This window comes from Oncorhynchus masou, chromosome 26 (assembly GCF_036934945.1).
Source record: "Oncorhynchus masou masou isolate Uvic2021 chromosome 26, UVic_Omas_1.1, whole genome shotgun sequence".
NCBI lineage: Eukaryota > Metazoa > Chordata > Actinopteri > Salmoniformes > Salmonidae > Oncorhynchus > Oncorhynchus masou.
The window spans coordinates 19,962,083-19,987,476 of record NC_088237.1 but is presented as its reverse complement, the minus strand read 5'-3'; the positions used below and the strand labels follow the sequence as shown (position 1 = coordinate 19,987,476).

The window sequence follows — 25,394 nt, the reverse complement described above, 5'->3', positions numbered from 1 at the left end:
CATCTCTAACCTGCCTGTGGACCAGGGTAAGCAGAGAGCTCCATCTCTAACCTGCCTGTGGACCAGGGTAAGCAGAGAGCTCCATCTCTAACCTGCCTGTGGACCATAGTAAGCAGAGAGCTCAATCTCTAACCTGCCTGTGGACCAGGGTAAGCAGAGAGCTCAATCTCTAACCTGCCTGTGGACCAGGGTAAGCAGAGAGCTCAATCTCTAACCTGCCTGTGGACCAGGGTAAGCAGAGAGCTCAATCTCTAACCTGCCTGTGGACCAGGGTAAGCAGAGAGCTCCATCTCTAACCTGCCTGTGGACCAGGGTAAGCAGAGAGCTCCATCTCTAACCTGCCTGTGGACCAGGGTAAGCAGAGAGCTCCATCTCTAACCTGCCTGTGGACCAGGGTAAGCAGAGAGCTCCATCTCTAACCTGCCTGTGGACCATAGTAAGCAGAGAGCTCCATCTCTAACCTGCCTGTGGACCAGGGTAAGCAGAGAGCTCCATCTCTAACCTGCCTGTGGACCATAGTAAGCAGAGAGCTCCATCTCTAACCTACCTGTGGACCAGGGTAAGCAGAGAGCTCCATCTCTAACCTGCCTGTGGACCAGGGTAAGCAGAGAGCTCCATCTCTAACCTGCCTGTGGACCAGGGTAAGCAGAGAGCTCCATCTCTAACCTGCCTGTGGACCAGGGTAAGCAGAGAGCTCCATCTCTAACCTGCCTGTGGACCAGGGTAAGCAGAGAGCTCCATCTCTAACCTGCCTGTGGACCATAGTAAGCAGAGAGCTCCATCTCTAACCTGCCTGTGGACCAGGGTAAGCAGAGAGCTCCATCTCTAACCTGCCTGTGGACCATAGTAAGCAGAGAGCTCCATCTCTAACCTGCCTGTGGACCAGGGTAAGCAGAGAGCTCCATCTCTAACCTGCCTGTGGACCATAGTAAGCAGAGAGCTCCATCTCTAACCTGCCTGTGGACCATAGTAAGCAGAGAGCAAGGGGAGGGGAGGTGGGGATGGATGGGGTCCACCAGCTGGCAGTGGAGGGGAAATTGTTCCTGGCCAGCAGGACTCTGGCTGTTATTTCCTTATTCATCCTCCAGTGGTCCAAGCCAGGGCTCGATGGGAACACAGTCATTTAACAATACAGCCCTCCTGTTTCCCATGGTCTGGCAGTCACCTGCTCATACACCGTGGGATGGCTCGGTCCGGCGCACATTTTGTCATTGCAGGTCTCTAGGTCCAGCTTAATCAGCCCCGTCCAGAGACAGGGCCTGTTAGGGCACCGATGACCATGATGGAGGTTGACAGGTGTCGTGTCTGATATGCGAGTGCCATAAGAGTGGAAAGAGAGTGAGAGTGAGAGAAAGAGGGAGAGAGAGAGAAAGAGAAAGAGCAGTATGCCTAGCTGACAGAGGGCCATTTGAGCGTGGACTCCATCTTTTCCAAGGATGGCTGATTCCTATTTCTTCCTCTCCCCCCACTACTGTGGCCAATGCTCTCTGGGTTATCCAAGGTAAAGTGATTGTTATTCTCTCACAGGCCAGAGGCTTTCTTACAGTACTCAGGATGCCCCCTGGGGCAGGAGAGCATGGTGGAGCTCTAGGAGAGATGGATGTCACTGAGAGAGAGGGGAAGACAAAAGCAGGCAGAAAGAAGGGGAGGGAGAAAATTCCCTCAGTCGTGATTGCTTCGCATAAAACTTCCGCGGCCTGCACAGACATTTGTTGTGAAACACAACTTTGAAATGCCTGGGCTTGAAGTCTGAGACAGAGATGACCAACTCTCTCTCTCTCTCTCGCATAATAATGTCCCTTTTATGTAAACTATGTAAATTATGTGCTATTATGAGTAAGGCTCCTTTAACAATTATTTTCCCCCAAGTTATCTTTACTGGTCATTATCCATGGGTGTGGATAGAAAACGGATCGGCTCAGTAGTCCAATTTCACAGTAAATTCTGTACACTAGTGACACTAGTGAAGGAAATCTGAGCAGGCATTAACCGTAATGGAATTCAACGATAACACCTAATGCATAATGTGGCAAATGCTTTCCATGTTCAATTTGTTGGAGATCACATTGGACTACCGGTGGAAAATCATTGAGGCCTCTCAGAACAAATTCATGGACCGTCGTATCTGGGCAAAGAGTACACGTGTGTTTGGGGGGTAAGTTAACTTGTATTGGTCTGCATAGATCTTTCCGGAGGAGAATGGGTTGTTTTATAGTTCAAGACAGGCACTCTCTGACCCAATCGGGTTTTGGAAGGGTGGGTCTTCGATTGGGCTCATTTCTCTGGTGGTGTTTTCATTCGAAGGCAGGGACATAGACACACAGGTGTGGTCAGGAATACAATGTTTTGACTTCTCAAGGTTTTTGTGCTCTCCAGAGTAACGTGTGTTCACCATGGAGCTGTGATCTCAAAGCTTTTTTACAACAAACCTTCCGTATGTGGCTAACTAACCACAGTACGCACAGGGTATGTGTGTGTGTGCATGCGTGTGTGTGCGTGTGCGTGTGTGCGTGTGCGTGCGTGCGTGCGTGTGCCTGTGTGTGTGTGTGTGTGTGTGTGTGTCTGTCTGTCTGTCTGTCTGTCTGTCTGTCTGTCTGTCTGTCTGTCTGTCTGTCTGTCTGTCTGTCTGTCGTGCGTGCGTGCGTGCGTGCGTGTGTGTGCACCTTTGTTCGCATGTGTGTGCACCTTTGTTCGCATGTGTGTGTGTTTGCCTGCTCTCTCAGCCAAACTAAACCGATGGGAAATCATCTAGAAGGACGCAATTAACTCTTTCCTGAGTGTTGGCTGTGGGGAGCAGAGCAGTAGGTCCATAATGAACAGCTGAGACGGACAGTGAGGAGAGTCTGCTGCTGCTGCTGTGTGCCGACCCTCCCCCACTCATTACACCTCCTGGGAGTGTGCACTGTGAACTGCATGTGAGTGGTCCACTGGAGGATCCACTGCTCTCCCCTCCACAGGGCAGTGGCAGAACAGCTGCCTGAGTGCATCACTGGAACACATCTGAAGCTGTGTGTACATACTGTGTGAAGGCTGTGTGTGTGTATTTGCATATGTGTGAAGGACAGGCAATTCAAATGGGGACAGCAGGGGTCTCCATGGCAGCAGTTGGGGAGGAGCCAATAGCACCTGGGGAATGCAGAGTGTGTATGGTAGTTTAGTATCTGGCCCCTGATTAGAGAAGAGAGACCGTTGTGACAGTTAAATCATACATCAGGATGACAGATGTATCGCATAAAGATCTGTTATCCATGGATGATTTGCATATCTGGATGACTACCCGAGTGAACCTTTTCCCTGTAAAAGAAGAGAACAGAAGGAAACAGTGGAACCTACGAGCAGAGGGAGATATTTCATGAGTCTTGTTTTTTTGCGCTATTTGACCTACATTCGTTTTGAGATGAACACCATTCAATACAGTACCAACACAAGCATGAGTTATTGATGACATCTACAGCTTGAACCATAACCAATTATGCAAGCCCTTACATGTCGTAGTCACAGGGTGAAGCAACCTGGCTTCATCAATGCTGTATTAATAGCAAATGCATAGCATGCTGAGATGGTGGCCACATGAGAATACACACAGATCCAGTCTTTTGTTACAGCTCCATCTTCTCCTTCTCCTGTTGATTATCTAGAGCCACTTACTTCCATATCCCTCCATTTAAGTCTACAGGTCTTCATTTTGACTGATTATGTTACATGGAAAGAGCATTGGAATAGTTATCAAAGCGCACTTTGCTGGCACTGTCTTTCATCAGAGGCCAATTCACAATGTACCGAGGGCACAAAATGGATGCCGGCGCATTACTGTGACTTTACAAAGACCCCAGATTGCTGTCGGTCTGGTCTGGCCTTTCTCTCTCTCTCTCCTCTCTCACTCACACACACACACACACACACACACACACACACACACACACACACACACACACACACACACACACACACACACACACACACACACACACACACACACACACACACACACACACACACACACACACACACACACACACACACACACACACACACACACACACACACACACTTATCCACAGTGCCTCTTACCCCTGGATGATCAAAGCTGGCCTTGTCCCTGTATAAGCCTCTGCTTTGGGGGCCTGGGGGTGTCAATGACTCTCTCCCCTCTACCCTGGCCTCTTTGTGCACCAGGCCTAGACTTTCATATGCTCCCTCAGTCCTCCTGTTATTACCCAGAGTGGGTCCCCCAACAGATGCATGCGTTGTCTTTTCATCTTCAAATGCAGATTAAAAGCGGGGGGTGGGAGCCTACTGCCAGGATCAGTATGAAAACAACCACTATGTTCTGTAGAGTTAAAGGAGAGACAGAGGGTCTCACGGCCAAATAGTACATGGTTAGTCAGCTGGGGTAAACAAAATGGAGATTGAGATCAGGGTTCGGAGTGGGCCCATCTGAGAGAGAAACCAGGACACAGTGGTGTCAAGCTGTCACCCACTTCCAGCACCACTCCGGCAGGACACAAGGTTTTTTTTGTGCTTATCTTTGCTGTTACTCTGTGAGAAGCCCTTTACAGCTTGTTTAGAGCCTGACTAAGCTTCCAAGACCCTGTGACAGAGTACTTGGAGGCCCAGCCTCGCCTTTGTAAACAGTGCCGAATCTTTGGTTTTGTATAACTCATAAAACTCACTCTAAACTTTGTTACTGCCATTTGACACAATACATTGTGTATATTTATCCAAGATGGCTGCTAAACCATGTATAATGAAACCTCACTCTAAATGTTTTCGACCCTTTCCAATTCCACAGGCCACTGTCATCAGCCTTGATTATTGTGTCAGACTGTCAGCCATTACAGTCGGGCTGACTCGGATCTACTCTGCTCTACATTCTGTGGTGCTCTGTGTGTTGTGTCCCTCTGTCCCGTATCTCTGAGGAGAGAGGCAGATACACAGGGGGGAGGGTGATGAGATAACGCCAACCGTATGGTAATCATATACCCAGCCCTCAGCAAAACTGACGACACTAAGAGGAGCTGACATTTCAATGTGCTACATCTCACTCTTCAGTGAGCAGAGGGTGACATGGGGGTTATGCTAGAACCCAACACATTTTTAGAACACTAAAAATGGCTTATAATGCCTATGTCTGTGTTGTTGTGCGAGATTTATCAAAAAGAACAACCCAAAAAGCTGATAGAGCTCAACGATGCATGCTCATCTTTCAAAATTCTCAGATCTACTGGAGACAGAATGATTTTCCATCCTTGGGAGAACTACTCTGTCTTCCTTTGGTCTCCTTGTTTTTAAAGTCTAGGCTGCTGTACTTATTCTCAGAGGTGTGAAAGACGTGACGTGGTTATCAGAAATAACAGCACATTCTGGGGAAGCTCTGCGGTTTCTTAGCAACTCTACTGCAAACCTATTCTCCATGCAATGCTAATAGACATTCAACACTCACCTAATACAGAGTGAACGGGCGAATGACATCAACAAGGAGCAGAGTGTGATAAACTAGGTAGAAAATAAAAAATAAAACCAATACAGGATGTAACAGAGTATATTTAAGCAATAAGGCCTGAGGGGGGTGTGGTATATGGCCAATATACCATGGCTAAGGGTTCTTTATGTACGACGCAACGCAAAGTGCCTGGATACAGCCCTTAGCCGTGGGATATTGACCATTTACCACAAACCCCCAAGGTGCCTTATTGCTATTATAAACTGATTCCCAACGTAATTAGAACAGTAAAAGGGACCTGTTTTTCATAGCCGTGGTATATGGCTTTCAGCCAATCAGCATTCAGGACTCCATCCACCAAGTTTATAACAGACTTTCACTCACCCTTAGAGATTATGGATAATCCTAATTACAAGCAAATGGAGGCTCAAATCTGCCACCACTTCTTATGTTTGACAGCAGAGAGCACAAGTCCGACATAAAGAGGAAGGGCATAGTGAAGTACTAAGACAGAAAGGGTTGCCAATGACCTCCATTTTGCACTACACTACCTGTTCAGTTGCAGTAGCATGTGGTATCCAGTTCCCAAAATATCATGCAGGTTACACTCCTACAGTATGCAGTCAACAAGATGCCAATGGACAAAAGGTGTATCCTTGTTGGGTCATTCTGAAAAGGCATGGAGTGGGGAGATCGAGTGGGTGACAGACGCCTCGATCAACTCTGCATTGTGAACATTGACTCATTATTAGTGGTTCCACCCGAACATGCAAAGGCATGTTTAAATGAATAACCAAGACAAGCTCTTACAAGCTGACGATGGTTTCCTTCACATCTGGCACCCACTGGGTTGGTAACTGTGCCATGTCCGACATCCTCGTGACCACCACCATTGTGACTCGTTGGAGAGGAAAGGGGACGGCACCATTGTGACTCGTTGGAGAGGAAAGGGGACGGCACCGTGGCACCGTTGTGTCTTTGTGTGGAGGAGCGGCCGGGTGCCCTGATACAATGGCTGGCTACAAAACACCTCGCTGTGAGCACAGGCCTCAATCAGACATTCCCCTGAGAAATCACTTCTGCTTTTCATAGTTTTTGACTCAGAGATCAGTGCAAAATTAACACTGTTTCTTCAGAGCTGAGACATTTTTCAGTTGCTGAATCCTTTCATAAACAGAAAAAGATGCAATCTTTTCAGTTTACCATCTCTTTCCCCTTAGCGAGTGTGCTGGGCTGGTTTTGGGTTCCTTACCTGCTCCACACACCTCTGCAGCGGGGAGGGGTGGAGATCCACCTGGAAGTCGGGGGGACGGCTGATGAAGCGACGCCGGCAGACGGCTCGCCAGTGTTTAAACACAACAAACAGACACCCAGAATTATGCTTCCATGTTCAATTTACAGCCCACTGTGAGCCAGCGCAGAATTAAATAAGCATCTGGGTGTTTTGGCTTCAGGCTGCTCTGCTGTCCGTGGGCTGAGAAATCTCTCTCCCTCTTCCTCTGTGAAGCAGGAGCGAGACCAGAGCAATGATGCAGCCCCCAGTCTGTAGAGTCTGCAGGGACCTAGTCAACTCACAATCAGCAGACCTACTCCTCCTATTCCTCTGTGAACAAGACATTGTGTGATGGTGTGGCGCTGGTTTTTCATTGGCCTTTGCCATTCATATTTGGATGGTAGTTATCGGAAGGTATACAACGGGCTGGTTGGTTAGAACCGCATTCCAGCCGGTGTCTATTCCACAAAATCTATTCCGCTAACTCTATGAGATTAAAATGTCTATTTACTCTGTTCCATCTGACTGCACAATCCACTGTCTCATCAGCCCAGCCAGGAAATGTATAAACTTGATCTCCACTATAAAAAGCATCTAGACATTTTCACATTTCTTTCAGACAAACATTTTGTTTTCACCACGGAGATTTGTATAAACCTTCCTGTCTGTCTCTGTTATATTTGCATTGTTTCAAAATTCAAATTCAATCTCCAGCTGTCGCATAGTAATGAGTCTGGAGTTGGGATGAGTTGTCTGGAGTTGGGATGAGAGAGACAGGCAGGCAGCTTTTCTCAGCCAGTCGAAATCATGAATCAGCATCATTTTTATGGCTATATACACAGAAATATCAATAGAAAACAGGTGAAACGAAATGAAGTGCAGCTAGTTTGCAGTCTTTCCAGCATCAGTTTGAAGTGATTGTGTTTGCTGTGTTGTTGGCTAGCTCCTGTGAACAACAGTGTTCTGATGAAAGAGCACATTTTCTATGCCAGGCGAAATTGTGACTTATTAGCTCATTGTTATGGATGTATCCAAATAAATGACACTAGAAAACAGCTTAAATAAATGCAAATGCAGCTACTTTGTTGTTATTCTGACTGCACTGTTTTACGTGACTGTAAGTTAGTCGTAGTTGGCTAGCTAGCAAACAAGGGATACGAACCTTGCCAGTCAGTATGTCCACAAACTTTCAGTTACTGGCCCAACGCTCTTAACCACTAGGCTACCTGTCGCCATAATGTTACTCTCCCACTAATCTCGTTCCCAGACACCTCCGCCCAAATGTGCAAAGAGTCTGATATACCAAGGCGGCAAACTCTGCCTTCATTAGCCAATACAGAAAGACCGGGAGAAACTCCCAGTACATAGGCATTGGCTTAATCGGCTTAATCTACCAACCAATCATCTCCCACTACACCTTCCCCCTAATCCTCCACCGTATGCGTGGTGGGCACCTCGTTTACAGAGCCACGCCTCTCAGTTGTGTGATTTGCTCAAATTTAATGATGGCAAATACTTTATTCTATAAAATCACAGCCATATAATTCTATGATCACTCCCACTAAGGCCAACTTTGAATCGTTGATGTCCCAGGCTTATATGAGCTGTGCGCAATAGCCTGGGGACAGCGCCGGATTAAGAAATCATAGGCCGCAACCAACCATAGAAAGATAATCCATAGATGGCACTTCCCGTTCAAGTCAGGACTGGCAGCCATTGTTAGTGTACCCATGAGTTTAGCAGGCAAGTTGCCACAGTAAGAGGTTATAAAACCCTTATATGGATGATATGTCTATGGCTTGCATGCTGCCCACACAGCAGCCTTCCCAACTGTAGGTATACAGGTAACTACCAAAATAAAGGAAACACATGAGTGAACAAGGGATACAAAATATGTTTTATGGTGTGGGGTGCATTTTCCTGGCATGCTTTAGGTCCACTTGTAGAATCTATGCCAAGGCGCATTGAAGCTGTTTTTTTTTTTTTTTATTAATCAGTTACCCAATTAAGGCAGGGCCCCCCAATTACCCAGGGTGCCCCCTACCTCATATCGCCCCATCTGATGATTAGTAGAGCAGCAGCAGCAGACTGAGTCTTTCTGTGGTTGGAGGTTGCAGTGAAAAAATACTAAATATATACTATATATAATATATACAGTATATATTTAAAAAATAATATATATTTTAAAAATAAATAATAATTTGCTGCCTCTTGGCCCCACCACGGGCCTGGGCCCAGGAGTTTCAGGCCCGGTAAGCCCTTACAGTATATTCATCTGGCCCTGCCTGGAGATAAGTTTACTCTCCCACAAATTCATGTGACTGACAGTGCCCAAATGCATAATGTGTTCCTAAAAACACAAAGGTAGATTCAACCTTCATTCTGAGAGAATGAATATGGAGCTATATCCAAAAGGAGCCCAAGAAAGCACATTAAACATAAAACATACAAATGATGTGGGAAAAAACACTAAAAGGACTACCTCTTAAAACCACTTACGGACTCCGTTAGCTTAGCAGGGTCTCACGGAGGCAGAGTGAGATGATGTTATGGAGGTATATTGTGTGCATTGAGTTACATATGAAATTGGCAACACACCGTCACACCGTTGAAAACCCATAGCTGTGTCAGAGGTTAAAAGCATTAAGCGTTAAAAGCACCTACAGAATGTTCTGAGTAGCCATGTTGATCCATCCAAGAGTTGGACCCTGAGCTCTTTGCTGATTGCAAAGTCTGAAGTGGAAAAGTCATTATCACTGTGATTGAGTCTGTTTAAATATTTCCCAGACAGATTGTTTGCTAAACACACAATTCAGCGTAATTAACCAAGCCATCAGCGCGTGTTGTTATGAGTCTAAAGCAGTTGCGCTGTGGTGGCTTAAATCAGGCCGTCCATTAGGAGTTCTCGTTTAAAGCCCCCTGCGGGCCGAGATTGAGGAAGTAAAATGTTTGCTTACTTGAACTTTGGACGAGACTTTGAAAGTACAGAGAAGTAAAAGCACACTCTCCTGAATCGTGATTAGAATGAAAGAAAGGAGGGAGGGAATGAGGAAAGGAGGCAATTCCAAGATAGCAACCAGTATTTTGCCAGAATAAATCAATCTTGGACTCCAAACGGTGACATTTAGGCTCAATGGGCTGTTTTGACTGAGGACCTCTCTTCAGCTTCTTATCATCACTATTGATTTCCTGGAGAGGAGGGAGATAATGAATGGAGGAGGCCATTATTCCACACAGGAAGAGAGGGATAAGAAAGAGACGAGAAGAAAGTCCAAGACAGATATTGTGTGTCTGACAGTGTTGTGGAGCTGCATAGTCTGTTTATTCCCCCGTAGTGAATGTGGACCCACTTGTAGTCAGTGGGCCTAATCCTGGGGAGAAAACACCACAACACTCCCTGAAAAGTGTGGAAAGAGGGACTAAGGCTGCATATCCCCTGTCACACACACACACAAATATTTCCCCATCCCAACAAATAGAGCTATTTCAACCTCCCTCCTAATGTGATCTATAACATTTTCAACAAACCAAATGTTACTTAGCATTAGTAGATCTACGGAGCTGCTTTGGGCACAACGAGGCATCCGGATGTGTCACACCCTGACCATAGTTTGCTTTGTATGTTTCTATGTTTTGGTTGGTCAGGGTGTGATCTGAGTGGGCATCTATGTTGTGTGTCTAGTTTGTCTGTTTCTGTGTTTGGCCTGATATGGTTCTCAATCAGATGCAGGTGTTAGTCATTGTCTCTGATTGGGAACCATATTTAGGTAGCCTGTTTGGTGTTGGGTTTTGTGGGTGTTTGTTCCTGTCTTTGTGTTTGTTGCACCAGATAGGGCTGGTTTGGTTTTTCACGTTTCTTATTTTGTATTATACATTGTCCAAGTTATCATCTTTATTAAAGATGTATAAAAATAACCACGCTGCGTTTTGGTCCGCCTCTCCTTCCCAGGTAGAAAACCGTGACAGGATGAATCCCCGCTGGCTGATGTCAGAACAGTTTAAGAAACCTGGCCCAGATATTTTACATAGTTCTCACTTTGATCCCACTAATACTATCCTCACTCTGATCCCACTGATAGGATCCTCAGTGACGTTTTTTTCTCATCATAGCGCTGCCACCGTACTTGAAAAGATTTGCTTAATGCGAGGGACTGCTCTCTCTCTCCCTTAGCTCTCCTTTAGCTCTCTCTGCCTCTCCCTCTGGCTCTTTCGCTCTCCTGCTGTTTTTGCATAGGAGATTGAAGGTTTGGAGGTATCATGTGAAGGTGGTAGCTCTTTACCTACACTGAGTAATGGAAGTCAATGCAGAGTCTATCAATACGACTTGACTTGAGAGAGTAAAGCTATAAGCAAGACATGTGAGAGAAGACATGCTGTGACCGCGATAGCTGCAGGTGAATCAAAACACAATTCCAATATCTGACATCCAGGGCAGAAAGTTTAGAGAATCCCACTGACCGTAGAACATTCAGCAGAAGACCTTGCGGTTGAGCACGAAGATGCCCTGATTTTACTGGCCACACCTTTGAAGTGAGTCTCTCCCGCAGAGGAAAGAGAAGCCTGCAGATCAAGAAATGCCCCTGGCTTAAATAAGGCCAGACCAAACACATGAAAAGGAATCCATCTTGGAGGTGTGTTGGGTTCTCCTGTGAGAAGTTCAGCTTCAGACACAGAAAACTTTGGATGGTTCAGGGAGTTACTCAAAACAACACAGCCTCTGAATCTGACATGGTTCCATTGGTCTTTGGGTACATAAATACCTACAATGCAGTGGTCACCTGACCTTGGTTGGTAAAGGATATACTGTACTCCTCTGTAACAAGGCTAATGAGTCAAAAACATGTCCTGGACGGCTTAGACGATATTCTCAAGGAACACACTTTTCTCACGGGACATTTGCAGGATTCATCTCTGCATTTGTCATATCTCCTCCAGCCGCATGGTGACCGCAATGTGTCCGATACGCGCTGGCTCACGGAGGACACGGCGAACGCCATGGGAAGTGGAGCATTCTGGAAAGTGACAACCCTGTAGCTATTTTGAACACAGTGATGTTGCTTTTCCCAATCAGCGTTGTCCTGAGGCTCACCGGGGGGTGGTTTCACTGCTCCCTGGATAAGGATCAAGAGGCTGTGCTGACAGAAACATGCCCATCAGCCCACTGGTTACTGAGCACGGTCTGCTAGCCAGAAGAAGAGGCCACACAGCCAACAGCATCACAGCCCAACCCCCAGTGTAGTGCACACGTATCTGTAAAAAAACAGTACATTCAACATGCCGTGGCAAACGAAGGTGGATAGAAATACAAAATAAAGGGATGAAAACTTAGGATGATGCAAGAAAGAAGGCGATGAGAAAAGCTAAACGGGCTGATCCTTCATTGCTGCTATGAAATAAAAGGCTTACGCCATTAGACCGAGTGTGGTTCCACAATCCTGTGTGCACCCCGACCAGGCCAGTGGAGATGCAGGCTTTAGTAGTGGTTAGATGTGATTGGTCGGTTCTCATTAAGCAGCGTAGCAGCGCTCTGGGTCTAACTCCCTGACAGATTAGGCTAAGGTCCACCAGGGCTAATGCCATACATGCCTTTCTCACTCGTCAGTCACTGACCTCAGTGTGTCCACCTCGTTGTGTGACCTTGCATCATTTAGACACTGCTTAATGCTGACAAGTGTCGTCGTTCACCATGCTTTGTATTTGCATTTCGTTCAGTCATCCATTTTGCTGAGGCAACGTAATGCTCCTTGGGATGAAGGTTGAGGAGAAAAGTTGACTTGGCAACCTACACCAAGATAAAGAACGACTGAAGAACTCAAATTGCCAAAGTTAAACTGCTAGTGTTCTAAACTGCTAATGTTCTACTCTGTTTGATAAAAAGGCCCTATTCTCAGTGAAACAGTATCCACGCAAGACCACATTCCAAAGCGAGCCCTCAATTTCCCTGTCATTTCCTCAAAGGGACAACATTAGGTATTAAATTACGGCCCCACAATGGCAACCTAGATATATCCACACTCTGTTATTAAAGAACAATCACAGAGTTTTGCATGGTGCAGAAATCGAGGAGAAGGAAGGAGATGTGAATTGCGTTTGGTGCCTCCCCGGCCCTATCTGAGAAGCGGGACCCGGCGGCTGATTTAACGAATTAGGGAGGAAATGAAATATTATAATGCCCCAGATTAAAAAAGGAACATGGAGCATAGCCTGTCCCGTTAGACAAGGGAACACAGGTGAATGTTAACCTTGTCTGCGGAGAAAGAGGAGCTCATTTTGGTTGCTGTAATACCCTGGCCAAAGAGGGAGAGAGAACTATGTCTAAAATGGGTCTGGTCTGAAAGCCTACTCTGAGAGACCTTAATGCACTCTGGAGGGGGACGTAGTCAGTCTGGTTATAGACAGCTAGGCAGATGGATCCACCCTGTAAAAAATCCCCATAAAACCTCCTTACACTTCATCCTCACCGCTCCTCATATCAATTACAACACTCTGTGAACCAACGTTTTTCTGTCAACTTTATAATTCTGCAATAAGGCCCTGGGAAGTGTGGTATATGGCCAATATACCACGGCGAAGGGCTGTTCTAAAGCACGATGCAACACGGAGTACCTGGATACAGTTCTTAGCCGTTATATATTGGCCACATACCACAAACAGCTGAGGTGCCTTACTGCTATTATAAACTGGTTACCAACGTAATAAGAGCATTAAAATGTATGGGATTTTGTCATACCTGTGGTATACGGTCTGACATACCACGGATGTCAACCAGCATTCAGGGCTTGAACCACCCAGTTTATAATTGTCTCTAATCCCTGTTCTATATTCACACCAACACAGTACTACGATGCTCAAGAGTGAGTTCAACGTTGTTCGTATCAATCTGTGTGACCGTGAATGTTTTCTGTTGCATGTCTATCTGCTCTGCATTAAATGAAGAGGCTCCATCTTGCAGCACTTATCTCCATCCCACCCACTTCTCTCTCCCTGGGAGATATGACTGACTGAGCACTGAGTGAATGAGATGGTTTTTAGTCTCTCCAAGCAGCTGGGAGCTGAGAGCAAGATGACATCCACCAGCAGATTGATGACTCTCAGTGAGCCGGTAAACTGTAAAGTTAATAACAAGTATCAGAGGAAAACACTAAATCATAACAAGTGTTCCCTGGTTCAACTCGTCACCTGGCTCAAAACCAATACTTCATGGCTTTGTTGCAAATCTGTGATTGTGACAATATCTTATACTGAAACCATTTAGCATAATCTATGTGGGCGCAAGCTCTCTAAACACTGCAATCCCAGTCTCCCACACTAATCAATGGAGAACACAAGTAGAGGCAGGTGATGGGAACCCTCATAGGGCTTCCCCCAGACAGAGGGTGAGATTGTCAGAATCACGCCAGGATCAGTGTTGTGGAACAGGGCCAGGCGACTGCCCCGAAGCCCAAAACCTATGGAAGGTGTTATGAGACACTGACACACTGATAGGATCTACCTTGGTGGTGAGAGAACCTATAAACCTGCTACTGTCCTCCCATCAGATCTGGCCCATCTCCCACAACAACATGTCAGGTGTGGATATGCACTTAATGCCAGGAAACACTGGCCGGATTATGTCCTGGATCTAAATGGATTAAGGGAGTGTGATTGTTGCCCCCCTGTCCCTGCCTCAAAGGTGGGGAGGCTATGTGGAGAAGAGGAGGGACTCACTTGGAAAAGAGTAAACACAAGGACGGCAGCAAGGAGACTTGTCTTACTATAATGACAGACCACCATGACAGGGTGGGATTATGTCCCGATCATAAAACATGGGTGGTGGTTAATATGCCAGCTAATAGGATGAGGCTGGGAGATCCGGCGATGGGGATCAGGGTGGTGGTGGTGGGGAGACAGCAGCAAAGAGCCTTGAAGACGCATTGGGACACACACACACACTGGGTACTCCATCATGTCAAATGAGGCAGTGTTAATTACTCATCTCTGTACTGTAGCTGCCAGTCCATCCAAAACAGCCACCAGCCACCAGCAAAAACGAGCAAACATATATACTCTACTGTAAAGACGAAGGGCCGTATGTGTCAAGCGACTCAGAATAAGACTGCTTATCTCGGATCAGCTTGCCCTGTTCATGTAATCATATTTTAGATATTCATCTAAAAGGAAAAACTGATCCTAAATCAGGACTTGTGGAGAGAAGAAGTCATCATGTTTCACTGCCATCTATTGGTAATTTGACACACACTACAGATCCCTTACAGAACATTCTCCTCTGGAGTGTGGCTCTATTCTATTGCCTCTCTAGTTCTTCTTGATCACAGATGACTCCACTCCATTGGATTAACATACAGTCCCCAGAGCCACTGACTTGGGGGCCATGTTGTAGCCTTGGTGGTGAATATTAGATTATCCAGCCTAGAGATCTCATTAGAGCAGGCAGCAGTAAAATGTCTGCATCCCAAATGAGACCAGAGGACATCAGGCATTCTGGATTCTGGTTCCCTGGTCAATTCACTAATTTGATATGGTAAGTTGAGTGACAGTATATGCGTCAGCTGCTTTTAAATTGCTTCAATGAGATGTCCATGGAGTATCTCACTGTGTGTGTACTGCTCAGGTGCTATAGGCTAAATGCATGTAGATACAGTAAGAGCATATAAGCCACATTTTGCATAAATCTCTCATTGACATCAACCTGTGATTCACGCAAAAGGTCGAGAAACATGTGGTATTCCTAAATCGGGGAATTGCAGTGGAGTTGGCAAAATTTAAATATAATAATAAGAACAATAATTATGATTATTAAGAGTACAGATTATTGCATGCGACAATATATAAAGGCTTTTGAAAAATTCTACTTTATTGAGTAGGTGTCACGAATATTACCGAAGGAGGCTCCCCTTCTTGTTCGGGTGGCTCTCGGCGGTCGTCGCTGCCGGTCTACGAGCTTTGTTCCGTGTTCATTTGGTTTTGTCTAATTGTTTTCACCTGTTTATTGTTTGGTTGTTAGGGTGATGTTATTTAAGTTCGTTTAGCCCGCTTCTGTTTGTGCGGGCTTGTTCTTCTGTATTTGTGAGAGGTGTTAGTGTTTTGTTGGGTTTTCTCGCTGTCCTGGTATACGCCTGTGTTGGGTATAACTATTTTGTTCCTTTTTGATTTTGGACATTAAAGCGTGTTTTTGTCCCGCATCCTTTGCTCTCTGCGCCTGACTCCACACCCATTCACTCATTGAGCGTTACAGTAGGCCTATATGTGTAGTCATCTGTTCTCTTAAGTTTGATAAGAGAGATGAAAATCGAATGAATTTAAGGTTATTTGTTGATCTTAAAATCGAAATGGACAGATTTTGAAGGTTGTTTCATTAGATTTGGGATGGGATGGTGTTGCCAAAAATATATAACACTGCAAGCACAACACAATTTGTGAAATGTTATATGTTGATTCAAGGAAAAATGTAATCAGACACTTACAACGTCTTCAGTCGGTGGAGATTCCTTTCTGTTCTTCCTATGGTTGTTTCACTGCAAAAGAGACAGACAGTGGTATTAGATCTGGTATGTGTGTCCAAACACATTCAACATAAAGGCAGAACTGCCTCGGGCCATCCAAGAGAACGAGACGAGGGTCAGCCGAGAGCAGCAGTCACAGAGGAGAGAGAGAATCACAAGAGTGAAAGTAGGCCAAGGCAACATAAAACAAACATGTGGTTCAGTGAACTCAAACATGACTATGAGTGTGTGTTCTCACAAAGGAAGAAGCCTCCCTCTTGTCTGAATACGAGCCTCTGCTTCAAGTCTAAAACTGTATAGCGGGAAGTAGGTGAGCATGGTAAAACAGCAATGTGAACAGAAACTAGTCCAGAGAAGGATTGTATCGACAGCAGACGAACCTAGACTCCCAGTAGCCCTCACAACTGTTACCTTAATCTGAACATTTGATTCATTGTGTTGTGAATAACAGTTTTGCTCTAGCCCAAATGCACAAGTTTCACATTGAACCAATATGATACCCGTTAATTAGCATACTGGGGTACCACGTCAGATCTGAAAAGGGAAGATTGCATTATTATTATTATCTGAATGACCAAATAAGGACCTGTGCATTGAAGTGCACACAAATTAAAAGTGAGAAAGAAATAGGTTTGTACTCCAGAGAGGCTTGGTAATAGAAATGGATTCTGGTAATTAAGAAAAGCTTGATAGTTGTAGGTTGTTGAAGCCAACACACAAACCTACTGAGAGAGGCATTTTAACCTGTAGAGCACAGATCATCAACTAGATTCAGCTGCGGGACGATTTTTTCTTGGATGGTCAAGGGGCCAGAACATAATCATTTGTAAATTGACCGCAAGAAGCCTAAAACAGACATAATAAATCAAATCAAATCAAATGTTATTTGTCACTTACACATGGTTAGCAGATGTTAATGCGAGTGTAGCGAAATGCTTGTGCTTCTAGTTCCGACAATGCAGTAATAACCAACAAGTAATCTAACTAACAATTCCTAAACTACTGTCTTATACACAGTGTAAGGGGATAAAGAAAATGTACATAAGGATATATGAATGAGTGATGGTACAGAGCAGCATAGGCAAGGATTGCTTTATCCTATCCTAGGTATTCCTTGAAGAGGTGGGGTTTCAGGTGTCTCCTGAAGGTGGTGATTGACTCCGCTGTCCTGGCGTCGTGAGGGAGTTTGTTCCACCATTGGAGGGCCAGAGCAGCGAACAGTTTTGACTGGGCTGAGCGGGAACTGTACTTCCTCAGTGGTAGGGAGGCGAGCAGGCCAGAGGTGGATGAACGCAGTGCCCTTGTTTGGGTGTAGGGCCTGATCAGAGCCTGGAGGTACTGCGGTGCCGTTCCCCTCACAGCTCCGTAGGCAAGCACCATGGTCTTGTAGCGGATGCGAGCTTCAACTGGAAGCCAGTGGAGAGAGCGGAGGAGCGGGGTGACGTGAGAGAACTTGAGAGAACTTTTCATCAAAGACCTCTCTGTACTTTCCTCAATTCATCTTTCCCTTGATCCTGACGAGTCTCCCAGTCCCTGCTGCTGAAAAACATCCCCACAACATGATGCTGCCACCACCATGCTTCACCGTAGGGATGTTGCCAGATTTCCTCCAGACGTGACGCTTGGCGTTCAGACCAAAGAGTTCAGTCTTGGTTTCATCAGACCAGATTGTTCCTTTAGGTAGCTTTTGGCAAAACTCCAAGCGGGCTATCATGTGCCTTTTACTGAGTAGTGGCTTCCGTCTGGCCACTCTATCATAAAGGCCTGATTGATGGAGTGCTGCAGAGATGTGTTGTACTTCTGGAAGGTTCTCCCATCTCCACAGAGGAACTCTGGAGCTCCGTCAGAGTGACCATCAGGTTCTTGGTCAATTCCCTGAGACCAAGGCCCTTCTCCCCCGATTGCACAGTTTAGCCGGGCATCCAGCTCTAGGAAGAGTCTTGGTGGTTCCAAACTTCTTCCATTTAAGAATGATGGAGGCCACTGTGTTCTTGTTTTGGTACCCTTCCCCAGATCGGTGCCTCGACACAATCCTGTCTCTGAGCTCTACTGACAGTTCCTTTGACCTCATGGCTTGGTTTTCGCTCTGACATGCACTGTCAACTGTGGGACCTTATACAGACAGGTGTGTGCCTTTCCAAATCATGTCCAAGAAATTTAATTTACCACAGATGGACTCCAATCTCAAGGATGATCAATGGAAACAGGATGCACCTGAGCTCAATTTAGAGTCTCATAGCAAAGGGTCTGAATACCTATGTAAATAAGGTATATCTGTTTTGTATTTTTAATACATTACACGTATGCATATGAGATGAATAATGTAGGGTAAGTAACATTATATAAGGTAGCATTGTTTAAAGTGGCTAGTGATATATTTACATCATTTCCCATCAATTCCCATTATTAAAGTGGCTGGAGTTGAGTCAGTGTCAGTGTGTTGGCAGCAGCCACTCAATGTTAGTGGTGGCTGTTTAACAGTCTGATGGCCTTGAGATAGAAGCTGTTTTTCAGTCTCTCGGTCCCAGCTTTGATGCACCTGTACTGACCTCGCCTTCTGGATGATAGCGGGGTGAACAGGCAGTGGCTCGGGTGGTTGATGTCCTTGATGATCTTTATGGCCTTCCTGTAACATCGGGTGGTGTAGGTGTCCTGGAGGGCAGGTAGTTTGCCCCCGGTGATGCGTTGTGCAGACCTCACTACCCTCTGGAGAGCCTTACGGTTGAGGGCGGAGCAGTTGCCGTACCAGGCGGTGATACAGCCCGCCAGGATGCTCTCGATTGTGCATCTGTAGAAGTTTGTGAGTGCTTTTGGTGACAAGCCGAATTTCTTCAGCCTCCTGACTTTGAAGAGGCGCTGCTGCGCCTTCTTCACGATGCTGTCTGTGTGAGTGGACCAATTCAGTTTGTGATGTGTATGCCGAGGAACTTAAAACTTGCTACTCTCTCCACTACTGTTCCATCGATGTGGATAGGGGGTGTTCCCTCTGCTGTTTCCTGAAGTCCACAATCATCTCCTTAGTTTTGTTGACGTTGAGTGTGAGGTTATTTTCCTGACACCACACTCCGAGGGCCCTCACCTCCTCCCTGTAGGCCGTCTCGTCGTTGTTGGTAATCAAGCCTACCACTGTTGTGTCGTCGGCAAACTTGATGATTGAGTTGGAGGCGTGCGTGGCCACGCAGTCGTGGGTGAACAGGGAGTACAGGAGAGGGCTCAGAACGCACCCTTGTGTGGCCCCAGTGTTGAGGATCAGCGGGGAGGAGATGTTGTTACCTACCCTCACCACCTGGGGGCGGCCCGTCAGGAAGTCCAGTACCCAGTTGCACAGGGCGGGGTCAAGACCCAGGGTCTCGAGCTTGATGATGAGCTTGGAGGGTACTATGGTGTTGAATGCCGAGCTGTAGTCGATGAACAGCTTTCTCACATAGGTATTCCTCTTGTCCAGATGGGTTAGGGCAGTGTGCAGTGTGGTTGAGATTGCATCGTCTGTGGACCTATTTGGGCGGTAAGCAAATTGGAGTGGGTCTAGGGTGTCAGGTAGGGTGGAGGTGATATGGTCCTTGACTAGTCTCTCAAAGCACTTCATGATGACGGAAGTGAGTGCTACGGGGAGGTAGTCGTTTAGCTCAGTTACCTTAGCTTTCTTGGGAACAGGAACAATGGTGGCCCTCTTGAAGCATGTGGGAACAGCAGACTGGTATAGGGATTGATTGAATATGTCCGTAAACACACCAGCCAGCTGGTCTGCGCATGCTCTGAGGGCGCGGCTGGGGATGCCGTCTGGGCCTGCAGCCCTGCGAGGGTTAACACGTTTAAATGTTTTACTCACCTCGGCTGCAGTGAAGGAGAGACCGCATGTTTCCGTTGCAGGCCGTGTCAGCGGCACTGTATTGTCCTCAAAGCGGGCAAAAAAGGTATTTAGTCTGCCTGGGAGCAAGACATCCTGGTCCGTGACTGGGCTGGATTTCTTCCTGTAGTCCGTGATTGACTGTAGACCCTGCCACATGCCTCTTGTGTCTGAGCCGTTGAATTGAGATTCTACTTTGTCTCTGTACTGACGCTTAGCTTGTTTGATAGCCTTACGGAGGGAATAGCTGCACTGTTTGTATTCAGTCATGATACCAGACACCTTGCCCTGATTAAAAGCAGTGGTTCGCGCTTTCAGTTTCACGCGAATGGTGCCATCAATCCACGGTTTCTGGTTAGGGAATGTTTTAATCGTTGCTATGGGAACAACATCTTCAACGCACGTTCTAATGAACTCGAACACCGAATCAGCGTATTCGTCAATGTTGTTATCTGACACAATACGAAACATGTCCCAGTCCACGTGATGGAAGCAGTCTTGGAGTGTGGAGTCAGCTTGGTCGGACCAGCGTTGGACAGACCTCAGCGTGGGAGCTTCTTGTTTTAGTTTTTGTCTGTAGGCAGGTATCAGCAAAATGGAGTCGTGGTCAGCTTTTCCGAAAGGGGGGCGTGGCAGGGCCTTATATGCGTCGCGGAAGTTAGAGTAACAGTGATCCAAGGTTTTTCCACCCCTGGTTGCGCAATCGATATGCTGATAAAATTTAGGGAGTCTTGTTTTCAGATTAGACTTGTTAAAATCCCCAGCAACATTGAATGCAGCCTCCGAATAAATGGTTTCCAGTTTGCAAAGAGTTAAATAAAGTTCGTTCAGAGCCATCGATGTGTCTGCTTGGGGGGGATATATACGGCTGTGATTATAATCGAAGAGAATTCTCTTGGTAGATAATGCGGTCTACATTTGATTGTGAGGAATTCTAAATCAGGTGAACAGAAGGATTTGAGTTCCTGTATGTTTCTTTCATCGCACCATGCCTCGTTAGCCATAAGGCATACGCCCCCACCCCTCTTCTTACCAGAAAGGTGTTTGTTTCTGTCGGCACGATGCGTGGAGAAACCCGTTGGCTGCACCGCTTCGGATAGCGTCTCTCCAGTGAGCCATGTTTCCGTGAAGCACAGAACGTTACAGTCTCTGATGTCCCTCTGGAATGCTACCCTTGCTCGGATTTCATCAACCTTGTTGTCAAGAGACTGGACATTGGCAAGAAGAATGCTAGGAAGTGGGGCACGATGTGCCCGTCTCCGTAGTCTGACCAGAAGACCGCCTCGTTTCCCTCTTTTTCGGAGTCGTTTTTGGGTCGCTGCATGCGATCCATTCCGTTATCCTGTTTGTAAGTCAGAACACAGGATCCGCGTCGCGAAAAACATATTCTTGGTCGTACTGATGGTGAGTTGACGCTGATCTTATATACAGTAGTTCTTCTCGACTGTATGTAATGAAACCTAAGATGACCTGGGGTACTAATGTAAGAAATAACACGTAAAAAAAACAAAAAACTGCATAGTTTCCTAGGAACGCGAAGCGAGGCGGCCATCTCTGTCGGCGCCGGAAGTGTTACTAGAGCATAATAATTATAAACATTTCTTACATTTGAATAGATTCCATGTTTGTGTTATGCATGGGAATACTCTGGAACAGATTTCCACAATTCTAATCCCTCTGAGCTGACTTGCTGGTCAAATAAAATCGTCAATTGGGGAACGCAGCTGTAGAGTATATATGGCATAGGTTATCCTCTTTAAATCTGCGTATTCCTTCAAAGCTCAGTTGTCCTGAGTCTGCACAACTCTGCCAGGACCTAGGATCAAGAGAGACGCTCAAGTGTTTTAGTACTATATCTCTTGACACAATGATGAAAATAATCATGGCCTCTAAACCTTCAAGCTGCATACTGGACCCTATTCCAACTAAACTACTGAAAGAGCTGCTTCCTGTGCTTGGCCCTCCTATGTTGAACATAATAAACGGCTCTCTATCCACCGGATGTGTACCAAACTCACTAAAAGTGGCAGTAATAAAGCCTCTCTTGAAAAAGCCAAACCTTGACCCAGAAAATATAAAAAACTATCGGCCTATATCGAATCTTCCATTCCTCTCAAAAAATGTAGAAAAGGCTGTTGTGCAGCAACTCACTGCCTTCCTGAAGACAAACAATGTATACGAAATGCTTCAGTCTGGTTTTAGACTCCATCATAGCACTGAGACGGCACTTGTGAAGGTGGTAAATGACATTTTAATGGCATCGGACCGAGGCTCTGCATCTGTCCTCGTGCTCCTAGACCTTAGTGCTGCTTTTGATATCATCGATCACCACATTCTTTTGGAGAGATTGGAAACCCAAATTGGTCTACACCGACAAGTTCTGGCCTGGTTTAGATCTTATCTGTCGGAAAGATATCAGTTTGTCTCTGTGAATGGTTTGTCCTCTGACAAATCAACTGTAAATTTCGGTGTTCCTCAAGGTTCCGTTTTAGGACCACTATTATTTTCACTATATATCTTACCTCTTGGGGATGTTATTCGAAAACATAATGTTTCACATAACTTTCACTGCTATGCGGATGACACACAGCTGTACATTTCAATGAAACATGGTGAAGCCCCAAAATTTCCCTTGCTAGAAGCATGTGTTTCAGACATAAGGAAGTGGAGGCTGCAAACTTTCTACTTTTAAACTCGGACAAAACAAGCTTGTTCTAGGTCCCAAGAAACAAAGAGATCTTCTGTTGAATCTGACAATTAATCTTAATGGTTGTACAGTCGTCTCAAATAAAAGTGTGAAGGACCTCGGCGTTACTCTGGACCCTGATCTCTCTTTTGAAGAACATATCAAGACCATTTCAAGGACAGCTTTTTTCCATCTACGTAACATTGCAAAAATCAGAAACTTTCTGTCCAAAAATGATGCAGAAAAATGTATCCATGCTTTTGTCACTTCTAGGTTAGACTACTGCAATGCTCTACCTTCCGGCCACCCGGATAAAGCACTAAATAAACTTCAGTTAGTGCTAAATACGGCTGCTAGAATCCTGACTAGAACCAAAAAATTTGATCATATTACTCCAGTGCTAGCCTCCCTACACTGGCTTCCTGTCAAAGCAAGGGCTGATTTCAAGGTTTTACTGCTAACCTACAAAGCATTACATGGGCTTGCTCCTACCTATCTCTCTGATTTGGTCCTGCCGTACATACCTACACGTATGCTACGGTCACAAGACGCAGGCCTCCTAATTGTCCCTAGAATTTCTAAGCAAACAGCTGGAGGCAGGGCTTTCTCCTAAAGAGCTCCATTTTTATGGAACAGTCTGCCTACCCATGTCAGAGACGCAAACTCGGTCTCAATCTTTAAGTCTTTACTGAAGACTCATCTCTTCAGTGGGTCATATGATTGAGTGTAGTCTGGCCCAGGAGTGGGAAGGTGAATGGAAAGGCACTGGAGCAACGAACCGCCCTTGCTGTCTCTGCCTGGCCGGTTCACCCTCTTTCCACTGGGATTCTCTGCCTCTAACCCTATTACAGGGGCTGAGTCACTGGCTTACTGGGGCTCTCTCATGCCGTCCCTGGAAGGGGTGCGTCACCTGAGTGGGTTGATTCACTGCTGTGGTCATCCTGTCTGGGTTGGCGCCCCCCCTTGGGTTGTGCCATGGCGGAGATCTTTGTGGGCTATACTCAGCTTTGTCTCAGGATGGTAAGTTAGTGGTTGAAGATATCCCTCTAGTGGTGTGGGGGCTGTGCTTTGGCAAAGTGGGTGGGGTTATATCCTTCCTGTTTGGCCCTGTCCGGGGGTGTCCTCGGATGGGGCCACAGTGTCTCCTGACCCCTCCTGTCTCAGCCTCCAGTATTTATGCTGCAGTAGTTTATGTGTCGGGGGGCTGGGGTCAGTTTGTTATATCTGGAGTACTTCTCCTGTCCAATTCGGTGTCCTGTGTGAATCTAAGTGTGCGTTCTCTAATTCTCTCCTTCTCTCTCTCCTTCTCTCTCTCGGAGGACCTGAGCCCTAGGACCATGCCCCAGGACTACCTGACATGATGACTCCTTGCTGTCCCCAGTTCACCTGGCCGTGCTGCTGCTCCAGATTAAACTGTTCTGCCTTATTATTATTCGACCATGCTGGTCATTTATGAACATTTGAACATCTTGGCCATGTTCTGTTATAATCTCCACCCGGCACAGCCGGAAGAGGACTGGCCACCCCACATATGCTCTCTCTAATTCTCTTTCTTTCTTTCTTTCTCTCTCTCGGAGGACCTGAGCCCTAGGACCATGCCTCAGGACTACCTGACATGATGACTCCTTGCTGTCCCCAGTCCACCTGGCCGTGCTGCTGCTCCAGTTTCAACTGTTCTGCCTTATTATTATTCGACCATGCTGGTCATTTATGAACATTTGAACATCTTGGCCATGTTCTGTTATAATCTCTACCAGGCACAGCCAGAAGAGGACTGGCCACCCCACATAGCCTGGTTCCTCTCTAGGTTTCTTCCTAGGTTTTGGCCTTTCTAGGGAGTTTTTCCTAACCACTGTGCTTCTACACCTGCATTGCTTGCTGTTTGGGGTTTTAGGCTGGGTTTCTGTACAGCACTTTGAGCTGATGTACGAAGGGCTATATAAATAAATTTGATTTGATTTGATATTCATGCCTCTATTCGCAACCATAAACTATGATCATGGAAACGCACTGAATGTAAAAGAAACCAGCATCACTATTTCAACCTTTGTGTTAAGGCTTCGAAACACATTCAAATGTCTCTAAACTACAATATTTAAAAAGCGAACCAAGAAAACAAGGGCGATTTCATTGTTCTTACCACGGAACAGAGAAGGCTATCATTTTTTACCAAAATAATTGTCAGATTGTTGCCAATAAACGAACCACTATTTCGCTCAAATCGACTTTCTATTTGGTTAAATGACCCTGTACAACACCAACCAACTTCCAATGAGAGATTGGCTCAATGCCAAGTCAATCAAAGATGCTTCCTTTACAGAACACGCTTATTCTGTCTCGAAAACGAAGGATATCTAATGTTAAGTATGTATAGTATTGTATAGTATTCTTATGTACATGCAATAACCAACCATGAACAAAAGAACACCCATAGATCAAGCGGCAACACAGCAATGCACGTGTCCTTCAAAATGAATGGGCAGAAAAAAAGAAAAAAAATCTCACAATGTTGCTAGATTTTGTTTCAACTAACACATCAAAAGGATGAGCTACTCACCTACTAAATCCACGGATGTAACTGATAATCGCATCCAGCCATAAAATCCATAGACTAGTGTAGTGAGTATGCCCACGTCTGGCAA

At 45.9% G+C, this 25,394-nt stretch overlaps 1 protein-coding gene across 3 annotated transcripts in view; it reads right to left on the bottom strand.

Annotated features, from left to right (window-relative positions):
- The window catches only part of LOC135514994 (synaptotagmin-1-like), a 231,380-nt gene that overhangs the window by 138,633 nt on the left and 67,353 nt on the right, over positions 1–25,394 (bottom strand). For all 3 annotated transcript variants that reach the window (XM_064938775.1, XM_064938779.1, XM_064938776.1), the window contains exon 2: positions 16,181–16,231. The gene's annotated coding sequence lies outside the window, so the exon portion shown is untranslated. The remainder of the gene's footprint in view (positions 1–16,180; positions 16,232–25,394) is intronic.